Consider the following 14,019-nt stretch of genomic DNA (forward strand, 5'->3'; position numbering starts at 1 on the left):
GCCATTTAAACATATATATCATGCAACAATAAATATGACATAGGCGCACGGACTAGTTAGTGCGGCATCTGCGACACATCAAAGATTCTAATAGATCTCTGAACTGGACTTTATTAATTTAATTTTTGAAGAGTGATAAGAGTGATAATGTATGTAATTTAAGTTTATTTTTAACATTTTTTAATTGAATTCGTTAGTTTTTTGACATTAAATTCATCAAATTTGCTTTTAAGCTATTAAGTTAATGCATTAAGACCCTTCAAAAAAATAAATTGTTAATAATGCACTTTTTCATTGATTTTTAGAGAATGCGAAAGAGATTTTACAGCCCAATACGCTATCAAAAAAAGATTTAATGGGTCAATTATGTAAGACAATATTTTAGAGATTTAAGTATAATATATTAAGTCCTATTTTGAGAATTAAATGCTCGATACTTACAATGTAAATTTCACTGTTATTAACAAATTAACAAGGGTAGGGGTAGAATTAAAGTCAATTGTAAAGTAAGTTTATAATTTATTGTCTTAAAAGGGATCCTGGTACAATTTGTTTTTGTGCTGCTTTAGCACAACACTGTCCATGGTATTTTGCCTCTTCTACATTTTAAGGATATGATACAAAAATTACAATTTATCAAATTTATAAATTAAATATTTATAGACATAAGAACTATATTTCTCAAAAATATGCCCTAAAAATTTTATGTTTACTACCTACAGAGGGTACCCAAAAATGTTAAGGGAGTGGTAATATATAAAAACAAACCCTGTAATTAAAATATTCTTTATGGAGAGTATGATATTAAAAATTAGTAGACACTGATGTATACCCTAAATTCTAGATGTCATCGGTCCTTTTTCTTAAATATTCAAGGAGACTCCCTGGATCTTACTCCCATCTTATCGAGGTGAGGTACCTCCTTGAGTAGTGACCTGGTAGAATGGAAGTTGTTTCACTTATTGTGCTTTTGGTACTTCCTAGCAGCAAAGCACTGATGATACCTTTCGTTAGACCTAGTAAAAAGTAGCCTAGCATAATTATGTTCATTCTGAACATTATATTGAGATTGCTGGATTATGACAGCAGGTAATAAAGTCAATGTATCTTCCTAAGGTACTTGTGCCTCAACCAGTACAGGGGCATTTTGAATAATACTTGGGCCAGCAATTGGGAGAGCACACTTTCTTGAACGAGTATGTATAGTACTAGTAAATGAAATATCATCAAAATGGTCTTGACATAAATAACACCTTGTTGAGGTTGGGCTTAAATCAAGTATTTTAAACTATTCGGACCTCCTAATAATGTCACTTTCAGGAAATTTAAAGAAAATTTTATTTTTGTATGAATGCTCAATGGGCCAATAGTATGTGTTAGAACAAGTAGGTGCCTTGCATTTAAAAATGAATTTTCCTGGTGATAACATTATTAGAGCAGTTTTAAAATAGCAAACAACAATTTTAGGTGACCTACAACATGGTGAACACTATTTGATAAAAAAAATTGCACTTACCCCATCCTAGGGATCTGAAACCACACAATAAAACAACAAAAAAGCTTCTATATGATGAAATTACACTTTAATGACTTTAAGCTACATTTTTAACTATTTTTTGTTGAGAAAAAACAGAAGGACACACCCAATGAACGCCAAAATAAAAAGGAATAAGCAATGGCAACGATCGATGATGCGAAGGTGGGTGGTGGGAAGGGACGAAAGAAAATTGATAATCTAATGACAATTATGACAGAAGTTAGACCTCGATGCGGTCTAACCGAACTAAATTTTTTAGGTTAAGTTTTAGAACTTGATGATCAGGTTAGGCTACCTTTCGAACACTCTTTTAATATTTATTTCTCTATGGGGATTAGTAAACATCTGACTTTCGTGGGAGCTGCGTTGTTTGGCGACAAAATGTCCCAAAATATTACGCGAAAATCCAGGCATTTTTAAAATATTTATTCTAATGCGGGTTTTACAGATATGACAATGTGTAAAACCTCCATAAAATTGTATTCTTAAAATGTTTAATATGCTGTGTTTTGCATAATGAAAATTAAAGCGTTATTCTAATAAAAAATAAAATATCAACTCTGATAAAAATATAATAAAAAATCAGAAATAAAACTCTATTAAACAAACTTAGCAACATATAATTAAAAAAAAAAGGCTCAAATAAACCGCCTTTTTTCGCTAAACAAAAACTTAACCTATCGTAAAAGCTATTTTGCACCTCCAAAAGAATTTCAGGTAAAATGGAATTAGTACCTTCGACAATTTTATTTCGCAACTCCTCTAAATTTGTTGGCCTACTAAATTCATGCTTGTAAATGGTCTGCTTAGGTAACCCCACAGATGAAAGTCATTTGGAGACAAATCTGGAGATCTAGGAGGCCATTTAATATCACCAGTCCCACTAATAAGGCGGTTAGGAAAAGTATTTATTAAAAATTCTTTTACCCTAGCCGATGAGCAAGACAGCCATCTTGCTAAAAATAAACCGATCCCAGGTCTACATCAGGAAGGATTTGAATGGCAGGAAGAACTTTGTTTTGCAGCAACTCAAGGTACTTTTGGGCGTTTAAAGTGCCATCAATAAAAAATGGCCCTATAACATTGTCGCCCAAAATACCTGCCCAAACATTCAATTTCTGAGGATACTGGGTACGAAACTGAAAACTTCTGTGCTCGTTTTCCTGAGACCAATAACGAACAATAAAAGGATTGTGTTTGCCATGTAATGGAAAAAAAGATTCATCAGAACACAAAATATTTTTTAAAAATATTCGTTTTTATTTGCTTTTCCATCATGATTTCACAAAATTCCATTCCTCGTCACTGGTCTTCTGGAAATATTTCCTGAGTTTTTAAATACTTAAAACATTTGTACCCATATTTTTTCCAGATACGAGCAACAGTTTTATTGCTCATTCCCCCAAGATCCTCTCCAACACTTCTAGTGGACCGTGTCGTATCAAGTTCTAGGGTACTGCAAACCATTTCTTCCCGCCGTTCTATATCCTGGACCACTTCAACAGGTGGTTCTTGACGTTTTGTGTGGCATTTTTTACAATCTTGAAGACAAAAAGATGTCTCAAAATTTGTAACCACATTTAAAACCGTTTTTGCACAAGGAATCGGTCTATTTTCAAATGTCACTGAAAACAAATCTCTACATTGTACTGTCGAATTGCCTCCATAAAACCATTTAATTAGTTGAACTCTTTCGGAAGGGGTATAAACAGCCATAGTGAAAAAAACACGAAAATAACGCTCAAAAATTATTAATGCAACGTGCAGTAACACAGCAAAGTGAGGTCTGCTGACTCCCGGTTCAAAAAATAAAAACGAAAAATTCTGCCGCCTGCAAACCACAACCAAGCGGTGTTGCCATTATTTTGGGTAATACGTAGCTCACGATGATCTGTATATACCACCAAATCAAAATATTGAGACGTACGAATTATTATTTGAATGCCTTAAACATATCTTTGTCAGGCTAAGGTAATATTGTTTGGTGATTTTAACTTACCTGAGCATAGTAATACGAAAACTTAAATAGAAAAGATACTTTAATTAATAACTTTTTAGAATTTTTTGACTTGCAGCAGCTGAATTCCATATATAATTTTTAAAAGCGGTTACTAGATTTTGTTATTTCGCAATCATCTTAAAGTAGAAAATGTCTTCTATAATTTTAAAAGAGCTGATCTTAGAATACTGTATACTAGTTTCCTGAAAATAAATTGGGATATGCTCTACTCTGTTAATGATTTCAATACAGCTGCCAATTTTTTTATCCGAAAATTTATTCTTATCTAGATAAATACGTTCCTAAAACCTCGAAAAGGAAGCGCGCATATCCGCCATGGTTTATTCCACAAATATTAAGACTAATTAAGCAAAAACATAGAGCCTGAAAAAAATATAAGCGTTCTGCCAATCAATAGGACTAGTAACTTTTGCAACTTGCGCATACTAATAAAAGCAGACATTGATCACTTACATAAATCCTACTGCTCTAACCTTGAGCAAAATCTTTCAACACAACCAAACAACTTTTGGAAATTGATTTTAGGTTCACAAAAAAACAGTTCAATGCCATGTAATATGTATGATCAAACTGGTTCTCTCCTACCTGACCCCCAAAAAATAGCAGACTCCTTTGCTCAATTTTGTTATAACTCATACAGTAGCATATCCCAATAAAAGATAGCTGAAATCGACGGTGTACTTGCCCATTTTAGTCTTGTCGCTCAAAACTATCTTAATAAGACTTTTTCTCAGCAATTAATTGGTCGGGGGGACCGCAACTATGGCCAGCACGATCCCCAGACCTGAATCTTCTGGACTGTTTTTTTTTTGGGATATCTGAAATCGCTTGTTTATGTGTCGCCAGTTGTGGATGAAAATGATTTAAGAAACAGAATTGTAGATTCTTCTAATGTCATACGCAACCTTCCAGGAAAATTCCAACAAAAATTAAGCGACATACAAATAAGCCAAAGGATACCTGTAGATGAAGTTATTAACAAACGGTAAAAATTTCAAGAAATTCGTTAAACGTGTTTTTTAGATATTAATGAAAAATCGATTTAACAAAAAAAAGTTTAACATCCTGTATCTTGAAAATAAAGCGTTTTCGGATATATGTTTAAAAAACATTTTTAATTGAAAAAATACAAGGAATCACTCCTTAAAATTAAAGTTATCGCGTATATTATACCTTTCATTTAAGACCTGCGATTTCGAATTTCGAGGGATTTCGTTTAGCCAGTTTTACTTATCGGTTTTTTCCCCAAAATTCCTGGAACACTAACTTAAAAGGTCAATCAGACTTTTAATTCCAATTTTCTTCATATAACCAACTTAGGTATGGTATATTAAAAACGCTTATAAATGGATATTTTTTGATACTAAATAGCTACTAGGTAATTGAAGCTAAAACATCAAATTTAATAAAATGTAAAGCATAACATAAATGGATTTGAGGCACCATTTGTTATAAGAATTGTGTTAAGGAGTACATTACACATTCAATAAATGCCTTGGATATTGTGGAAAAGAAATAATCTGTTCTAGTTATTAATATTTTGTTTATATTAAAATTATTGATCTAAGAATTTTAATAGATAAATGAAATAGTTAATTGATCTTAGATAAAATTCTTCTTCTTTACAGGGACTCTTATGACCTTATTGGTTTTAATATTTACTTACATAATTGGAAGTTTAAGTGAAAAAATCTACTTTTTGGAAATGCGTTTTTTTATATCTTTGCACTTTTTAAATTACTGTTCCTTTGATTCGTTTTTTATGTAATTGTTCCTTTTTCATCATTTTAAAGATGTGTATATGACGTAACTAGATTATAAAACCCGTCGTTTTATGAAATGCCGAGTCTACAATATAAACGGCGACAACATTGTCAAATATTAATTATTTTTTATTGATTTTGTAAAATATTAATTAAAATAAGTATCGATTCATTAGCTTGGTATCTGGCTAGCCATTTTGTAAATCGACTAGACGTTTTATAAACGACAGATTGTCAAATGGTAAAATTTTTACCATTTATCATTCTTGGGGGTAAAGTACTTCAGACGGTTTGTAAAATACGAATTGTATTTAATAAAATATATTGATACTATCCATGCAAGTATATAAAATTTCCATCGTGTCTATAATAGTAAGGAATAAAAGTAGTTTTTATCTACTTCTGCCTCTGCTACTTTAACAGGGTCCATATTTTTACAATTTTAAACTAAACAAACTAAGCAAAACTGAAATTTTATTATAAAAATACGCCAATAAGCAGACACTAAACACTTTTGTATGCACCAGAATAATAAATGGGTCAGACTTTTTTGACTAAATTTGAGAATCTGGCTATTGTTGACCGCCGTTTTTTAAAGGACTAAAATGCATCACCCCTCACAATGTCAAACGATGAATATCTTTTTAGTGTTTGATAATCTGTCCGAGTAGTAAGAGTCGTTTTATAAAACTTCTAATCGATTTACAAAATGGCTAGCCAGATAGCAAAATAATTAATCGATAATTAATATTTGACAATTTGGCCGCCGTTTGTAAGACGACTAGATGTTATAAGGACAAATTTGAGAGTTCATAAAGAGGATTTGTTAGAACAAGTAGAAATTTTTGAACAACAATGGCTTATTTTAGAAATAAACAAACCTAAAATAGGCTTTGAGGTTTTTTTATCGCCCGCCTCAGTTTAATGTCCTTAGAGCATTAGAGCATTTGGACGCTTCAATTTCATATCGATGGCCTAGGCGCAATACCTCGTATCATCAATTTTGGCTAAATCGAGTTATTATGTTCCTGATATTAGGTGGAACATTGTGCGCTATCTATCAAAAGCTTAACGCACTACTTGCAAAATAAACGCGGGAAATCGGTGTCGCAATAACAGGTATCAACGCGAGTCGGTAACCTAGTGGAAACAGCTCGTATCAACAGTTTTTAAATGGCCAGTAGGATAGGTGGTTTTTGCTTTAGTGATTTTTTGGTTTTCTTGTGAAAAACAAAGGTAAGTATCGGTTTGGTTTATCTGTAAAACGTATAAGGTTTGTTTCTTTTATTTGTTTTTATAATAATTTTATCTAATATCAAAATCAAATCCGGTTAAAATTACGTTTAAAGTTGCTTTTGTTAATACAGGGTATTACAATTTTATCTACATTTTTGTTACGTTGTATTTCAAATGGCAATTGTAAATTATTTAAAGTAATTTTGCATTATTTATGCAACCCTTGGGGTTAAAAAACTTCTAATAGAATTTTTTTTTTAGTTTTCCACCATGACATCCAGGGGTAAACGTTTGGTTCTGCTAGCACGCGAAAACACACAACGTCTCAGAGATGATACAGACAATTTTAATAACCAAGAATCTTCATCAGATTTATTAACAGAATGCATTACGGAAGAAACAAATACAATTAGAGATAATGACATACTTTAACAGGCACTGCAAAGCAGTTTTCTCTTTGAAAATAAAGAAAATATTGATAATATTTTGCCGTAAAATATTGGTGAACTGAGTTATCAGAAGCTACAGGTTTTAGAGAACGTTCAGTCTTATTCTATAGAAAACAACATAGAAAACATTTTTGAAAAGCCTAATGAAAAAGAAAAAGCTATAATAAATGAAGAAATACCTAAAAATTACAATCGAACAAATAAAGAAGATGATGCAGATTTTGTTCTTTATGAAGAAGAAAATGTCCCGGGCAATTCTGAGTCAAAATGAAGAGGTTGGCTGGAGAAGAATACCTAGGGTATACTAGAAATAACAAAAGCCAAATTTTTCAAAACAAACAAAGAGCAGCACGAGGTGTACATCGTCCAAGTGTTTGAAATACAAAACTAGATTTTGGGGCTCAAAATCTGAAAAAGAACGAAACCAAATTTTTTCCAGCTTTTGGAAAAGAATGAAGTGGGACCAAAATTATGTTATTGCGCTTATAAATATTAAGTCTACTGAAAGAAAGTATGTTAAAAATTCCAGACGCAGTTTAGCATACGACTATTTCTTACAAGTTGGTACAGAAAAAAAAAGTTTGCAAAAAAACGTTTTTATCTACACTAGGAGTGAACGAAGCGATGGTTTTTAGTCAAAGGTAAACCTATATAAAATATACCAAGAAAAGTGTCAGGAAGATAAACAAAAGGTTTTAAATTATTGGTGCTTTTCCGAGTTACTTGAGGATCTTAACATAGCACTGTATACTCCAAAAAAAGATCAATGCAATACCTGTGTTGCTTATAGAGCAGGAGATATTGAAACAACAGAATACAATATTCACATTGCTCTTAAAGAGAAAGCAAGACAGGCAAAAAATATAGATAAAGAGAAAGCCAAGAAAGGTAAATTTTACTTTAAAACTAGATTAAAGGTTCACAATTTTACCATTTATAATTTAAAAACTCATGAATGCTGCAACTATTATGGTGGAGTGAAGTTGAGGGGGATTTATGTTCTTCGATATTTACTACAATTATTATTAATCATTTGGAAAAGTATTGTCCAGACGATTTGCCAGTGATATTTTGGAGTGATGGGTGCGGCTACCAAAATCGGAATGTAGTACTTCCAAATGCACTACTGCAATATTCTGTTAAAAACAAAAAACTGGTGTCACAAAAATATCTGGAACCCGGCCACACCCATATGGAGTGCGATGCTGTCCATAGCCTGATAGAGAAAAAACTGAAAAATCAGGAAATCAAAGCAAGAAAAAAGCCGACCCCATTAATTGCAGAAATGTTGACACATGAAATATTTAAAAACTACGCTAATAAAAATCTCATGCGGTACAGAAGCATAAGAACAGGGCGGTGTACCGATGATCCCACTGTCAATAATCTAAGAGAACTACATTATTATCCTTATAGCACAATAGGATATAAAATTGACTTTTCCGATCAAGTTTGATATTTACAAAATCTGTTGCATTTTATTTTTATTGTATTCGTGGACAAATAGCACTTATCAGCATGTGATTCAATAAGCAATACCACGTATCAAACCACATAGCTAAAAAAACTAATGTTTAATATTTTTGTAAATAAAGTTGTCTAACAAATACGATTTTTAGCTAGGTAAATAGAAATTGCATAGGAGTGTCTTGTAATAAGAAAAAAATATAGTTTTTTGTTTCTCCTGAAAAGTTGTTAAAATGTTGATACGAGGTATTGCGCCTAGGCCATCGATATATTTTTTCAATAGTAGTTGAAACAATAATAATGGGTGACCTCAACATTAACCTCTTAGAATATAAATCTGTAAATGAGCAGTTTGATTTTCTATTAGAATCATTTAATTTTAAGTAAGTGGTTATAAATCCGACCAGGTTTTTAAAGCACAAAGCAAGTTTAACTGATGTCATAATTCTATCAAATGAAAATCTACTAATAGGTAATGTTGAACATAAAGATATGCATGAGCACTCCGACCATCAACATATTTATTGCACTCTTGCTGTAATTTCCCCAAAACATTTAGAAATTTTAGGAGTTTAGATAGGGCTGCTTTTGATTTCGAGGTGTTTAGTTTGACGGAACTACATGATAAGGTACAGTGTTTTACGCATACTCTTATGCAACTTTTTGATAGGCGTGCACCTTTCACCACGGTTAGGGTAACAAAGCCGAAAGCACCTTGGTTTACAGACGCTTTAAAAAAATTAAAAATACAAAAATTCACTGCAATCGAAATATAACAAAAACAAAACAGCCTGGTGATTGAGCAGCTTATAAAAATATTCGTAACATGTTTACATCTGCAGTGAGAAACGAAAAGAAGGCCTATATTAATTTTTTGCACAGACATATGAATAAGAAAGCGCTCTGGAATGGTTTGGACAATCTTAATATTTATAGTAAAGCAAAGAGCAATTCCACATCAAATCTACCGGACAGCTTAAAAAATCCGGCAGCAATTAAGCAGTTTTTTGTCGAATCCGTGCATCAGGTGTCTACACCAGTTACAGGGGAGACCATTCGGGAATATCTGGGTGGCAAAGTCACGGATCAAAGGTTCAATTTAGAACTGGTGGATACTGGTGGCGTATCTGAACCTAATTCGAAAATAAAATCGAATGCCAGTGGCATTGATAGTTTGTCATTAGAGATGATTAAGATGTGCTATCCCAGTGTTATACCGGTGTTAACTCACATTTCTAATACTTGGATCGAGAAAGGTGAACTTACCTCTTTATGGAAAAAGGCAAAAGTATTGCCACTACCTAAGATTTCTAACCCGAATGATTGTTCTGATTTACGACCAATCAGCCTACTGTCTGTATTCTCCAAGATTTTTGAGAAGATTATATACAAGCAGGTGATTGAATACATTGATAAAAATAATTTGCTCTCGGAATCGCAGTCAGGATTTCGTCGTGGTTTTAGTACTGCCTCGGCTCTTCTTGGAGTCTTGGACAATATTATTGATGCTTACGATAAGGGCAAGACAACAGCTTTAGTTTTGTTAGATTTCAGCAAGGTCTTCGACACTCTTCACCATAATTTGCTTTTGGCGAAGCTCGTTTCTTATGTTTTCTTACCGAAAGCTGTGCGTTTTTTCAGTAATTACCTGGCGAATAGATTACAGATAGCAAGGGTGGGTAACTTATTCGCTGCGCCAGTCGATTTAACAAGAGGTATTTCCCAAGGATCCATTCTAGGCCCTTTACTTTTTATACTTTATATAAATGACCTAAAAAATAAAATTCAAAACTGTCGTATGGCTTAATACTGTGATGATACACAAATTTATATACAGTTTACCAAGAATAATGTTTTTGAATCCATGGAATTATTGGGTCGGTGCTTGGATGCAGTGCATAATTATTCAAAAAAAAATGGTTTAGAATTAAATCCTAAAAAATGCCTGTCATCTATATTGGTCCCTTGGCATGATGGTGTTGTATGAACTGTGATCTCATGATAGATAGTGAAAATATTTCGAATTTAAAAGAATATAAAAACTTAGGTATTGTTTTTGACACAAATTTAAGATTTAAAACGCAGGTATCTAAAGTAGTTCAAAGAGCATATATGTCTCTGAGAAACTTGTACAAAAGTAATGCTCTCTTAAGTGTTACTCTAAAGAAGCAACTTTATGAAGCGCATTGTAATTATTTTAATTTTATATATGGATCATGTCTTGACATAACCGAACAACATGCACGGTCTTAAAATTTGATATACCCCGTCACAGCACTGCAATTCTTCAGGTCATTTTCTTTCTGTGCATCAAAGCTAAAAAATACATATAATATTAGTGACTATGTTAACAAGTCTTTTCAAAGCTTCAAAAATAGATTAAAAATAGTATTGGTTGAAAGTCAATAATAAAATAGAGTACTTAATGACTGTGTTCAACTTAGGGAAAATTTTAATTTTATTTCATCAATTTATTTGGTTTTGGATAGTTTTTCTACTTTTATTTTATTTATATTGCTATTATTGTAGAATGTATAATTAATTTTTTTTTAAGTATTTGTATTGTTAAGTCAAGTCGGTCATGCGCTAGGTGTGTTTTTTTGTATATTAAGTTAGTTAAATATTTTCTGTATGTTTTATTTGCTTTTTTTAAAAGTAGTTATAATAATATTGTAATTTTATGTGCACTCGGTTAAGTTAACAGCATTCGCTGCTCTTCGCCGAGTATAAAATAAAGGCCTTATTTATTTGTTTTATTTATTTATAACTTATGATAATGAATTTATTATGTGATTAGCAGTAAAAGAACAGTTTCTACTTTAAAATAAACTCCTGTACAAATATTAGTTTGTCCGGAACTAAAACTCATTTCTTGCAATTGGTTTGAAATTTGGTTTGAAAGTTATATGTATATATATTATTAAAAAATAAAATTACTTATTTCTCCATTCATTTTTACAGTTTAAAAATCTAGTTTTTATATATATATCTCCATGAAAAGTGTGGACAGTTCTGCATTCTGAGAAAATGCATTTATTTCACTATACCCCCGTACAAGGGCTCGAGGAAGGTGACCCTGTTCGAAGAATCACTTACTGTCAAATAATTTTAAATGCCGACATGGTAGATAACACATTTTTACATTTTTACGAAGAATTTTGTGAACGGATAAATTAAATTTTTCTCGCGAAGGGATTACTAATTTTTACAACCTAGATTATTGGACAGACAGAAATCCTTATATGAAGAAGCAAATTTCATTTCAACGAAAATTTAATGTAAATGTGTGGGCAGGTGTAATAGGCAGATTTTTAATCGGTCCGTATTTTTTGCCAGACAACTTAAATAGTAAAAATTACCTAGAGTTGTTGAGAAATAACTTACCTGATATTTTGGATGAAGTGCCTCTGGATATAAGAGATCAAATCATATACCAAAACGATGGATGTCCCGCTTATAATCTCATAACTGTAAGAGATTTTCTAACCAATAATTTTCTCCCGATTTGACTTCTCTCAATTATTAGGTTTGGGGAAGAATGAAAGAACTGGTGTACAATAAAGAAATCATAAATCGAGAACACCTTATCAAAAAAATTAACGTAGTTGCAGAAATAATGAAGGCGGAACTAAGGATAGGCATATCCACTACAGAGATGTGACAAAGATACGGACGTTGTATTAGAAACGGTGGTTTTCAGTTCGAGCATGAGACTAAATAATTCTTGTAAATACATGTAAATATTTTTTGTTTGTGCATTTTGTTAATTCATCATAATATGTATTTTTTGTTAAGAAAACATTTGCGTTTTTTATTTGACTTAGTTTCATATTTTCAATTTGCATTATATATTCCGTATTTTCCTGCGTATTTTTTGTTTGTTAAGAACTACTTGGTGCAAAGTAATTTTTTCGGTTAGATCTTTAAACAATAATTTCTTACGACAATATATACAAATGCTTTTTCATTTATATTTTTCATAAAAAATATAATATTATGCTTATTAAAATCATCTTTAAAAATTTAATACTTAATAATTTGTTTTATTTACTAATAGGTAAAAATCATAAAAGATGAGCTTGTTTGTTACGGGGTCACCCAACGCTATTACGGAGCAACAACAACAACAAAAATAAAATCTTAAAAACTGAACCACATCTTTAAACTGCTGTCAATAAAAAAGAAGAATAATTTTTTGTTAGAATGTGATATAATAATAAAAGAAATAAAGATAAAGGAAGTTTTTGAAAATATTTGAATGAATATCTTATTTACACACTTCAAGTTATTCGCCTATAAACTCCGAGATATCTCAAAAACTCATTTTCTACATTCTATTGGTCCACATTTTTTTTTCAAATGTAGATCCTAGTACGTGTTTCATACCTATGAATAAAAAAAATAATTAGATAAAATATTTAACAAAACTTTTATGAATCCATCACTAAATTCGGTACAATTCGAAAAAACGATCAGATCTCAAAAGCCGTAACACTTGATATAATACTAGGGTTAAATATGTTTAAAATGATCTCAGTTATCACCCTCTTTGTTACAAACGTCGATGAACCAAACAACCTGTATATTCAACTATAACTTAGTGAATTTCGCAAATGATTTAAGGAGTTCTCCAATCTCGAGGAGAGTCGTGATTTGCATCGTGTGGGATAGAGGAAAAATAGATAAAATAATTTTATGATTTATGTGAACGAATTGCATCCCCAAATAGAGATTATGTTAGAAAAAGAAAACTAAAAGAAGCTATTCTTTTTAGACTTAGAGAAAATTAAAACAATTCTTCCGAAATTTACAGAAAACCTTCGTGCACAGGTAACGTAATACAATTCTCATTAATTTTACCATATATACATAAATTTTCTGCTTTCAATAGTTTCTTCTAAAGTCTTTTCAAAATTCCACTTTTAAAAATAGCATTTAAGAAAGAACTAGACACAATAAAAGATATTACAGTTATGAATCGTTTCCAATTAATTTAATAATTGGGAAGCCATTAATTACCTACAACATAGTGCATAGTAAACCTAATATAATTAAATTTATACTTAGACAATTTAAAATTCCATTGTGCGTCATTTTGATAATGTTTCTCTACATATTTAAAATACCTTAATTTAAAGATGTTGTTTAGAACTTCTATCATTCTCTATAATCATTTGACGCATTCTAACCATATGAAAGACACCTACATTTTAATGCAAGGCTTAACGCTATCTATTTATAACACAAAGGTACATAGTTCCATTGTTACATTTGGCCAACTTTTTTCATTTTTCACATGTTCTTTTTTTATTTTAATATTTGCTTTTAAACCTCATCTCATCTTGTTTTGTTTATATGTTTAATATGTCATTACTGGTCTTATTCTATTAAGTAATATTTTATCGTTTTATTTTATCAAGTTAAAGTCTTAATTTCTAACCTTAACTTGTATCTTGTAGTCTTGTTCTTTCGCTTTTTTATTTTTGTTAGTGAATACACAAGATGTAAATAAGGGATGGTAGATTTAAACTGGTTATAAATAGATAT

The sequence above is a fragment of the Anthonomus grandis genome, chromosome 13, assembly GCF_022605725.1.
Source record: "Anthonomus grandis grandis chromosome 13, icAntGran1.3, whole genome shotgun sequence".
NCBI lineage: Eukaryota > Metazoa > Arthropoda > Insecta > Coleoptera > Curculionidae > Anthonomus > Anthonomus grandis.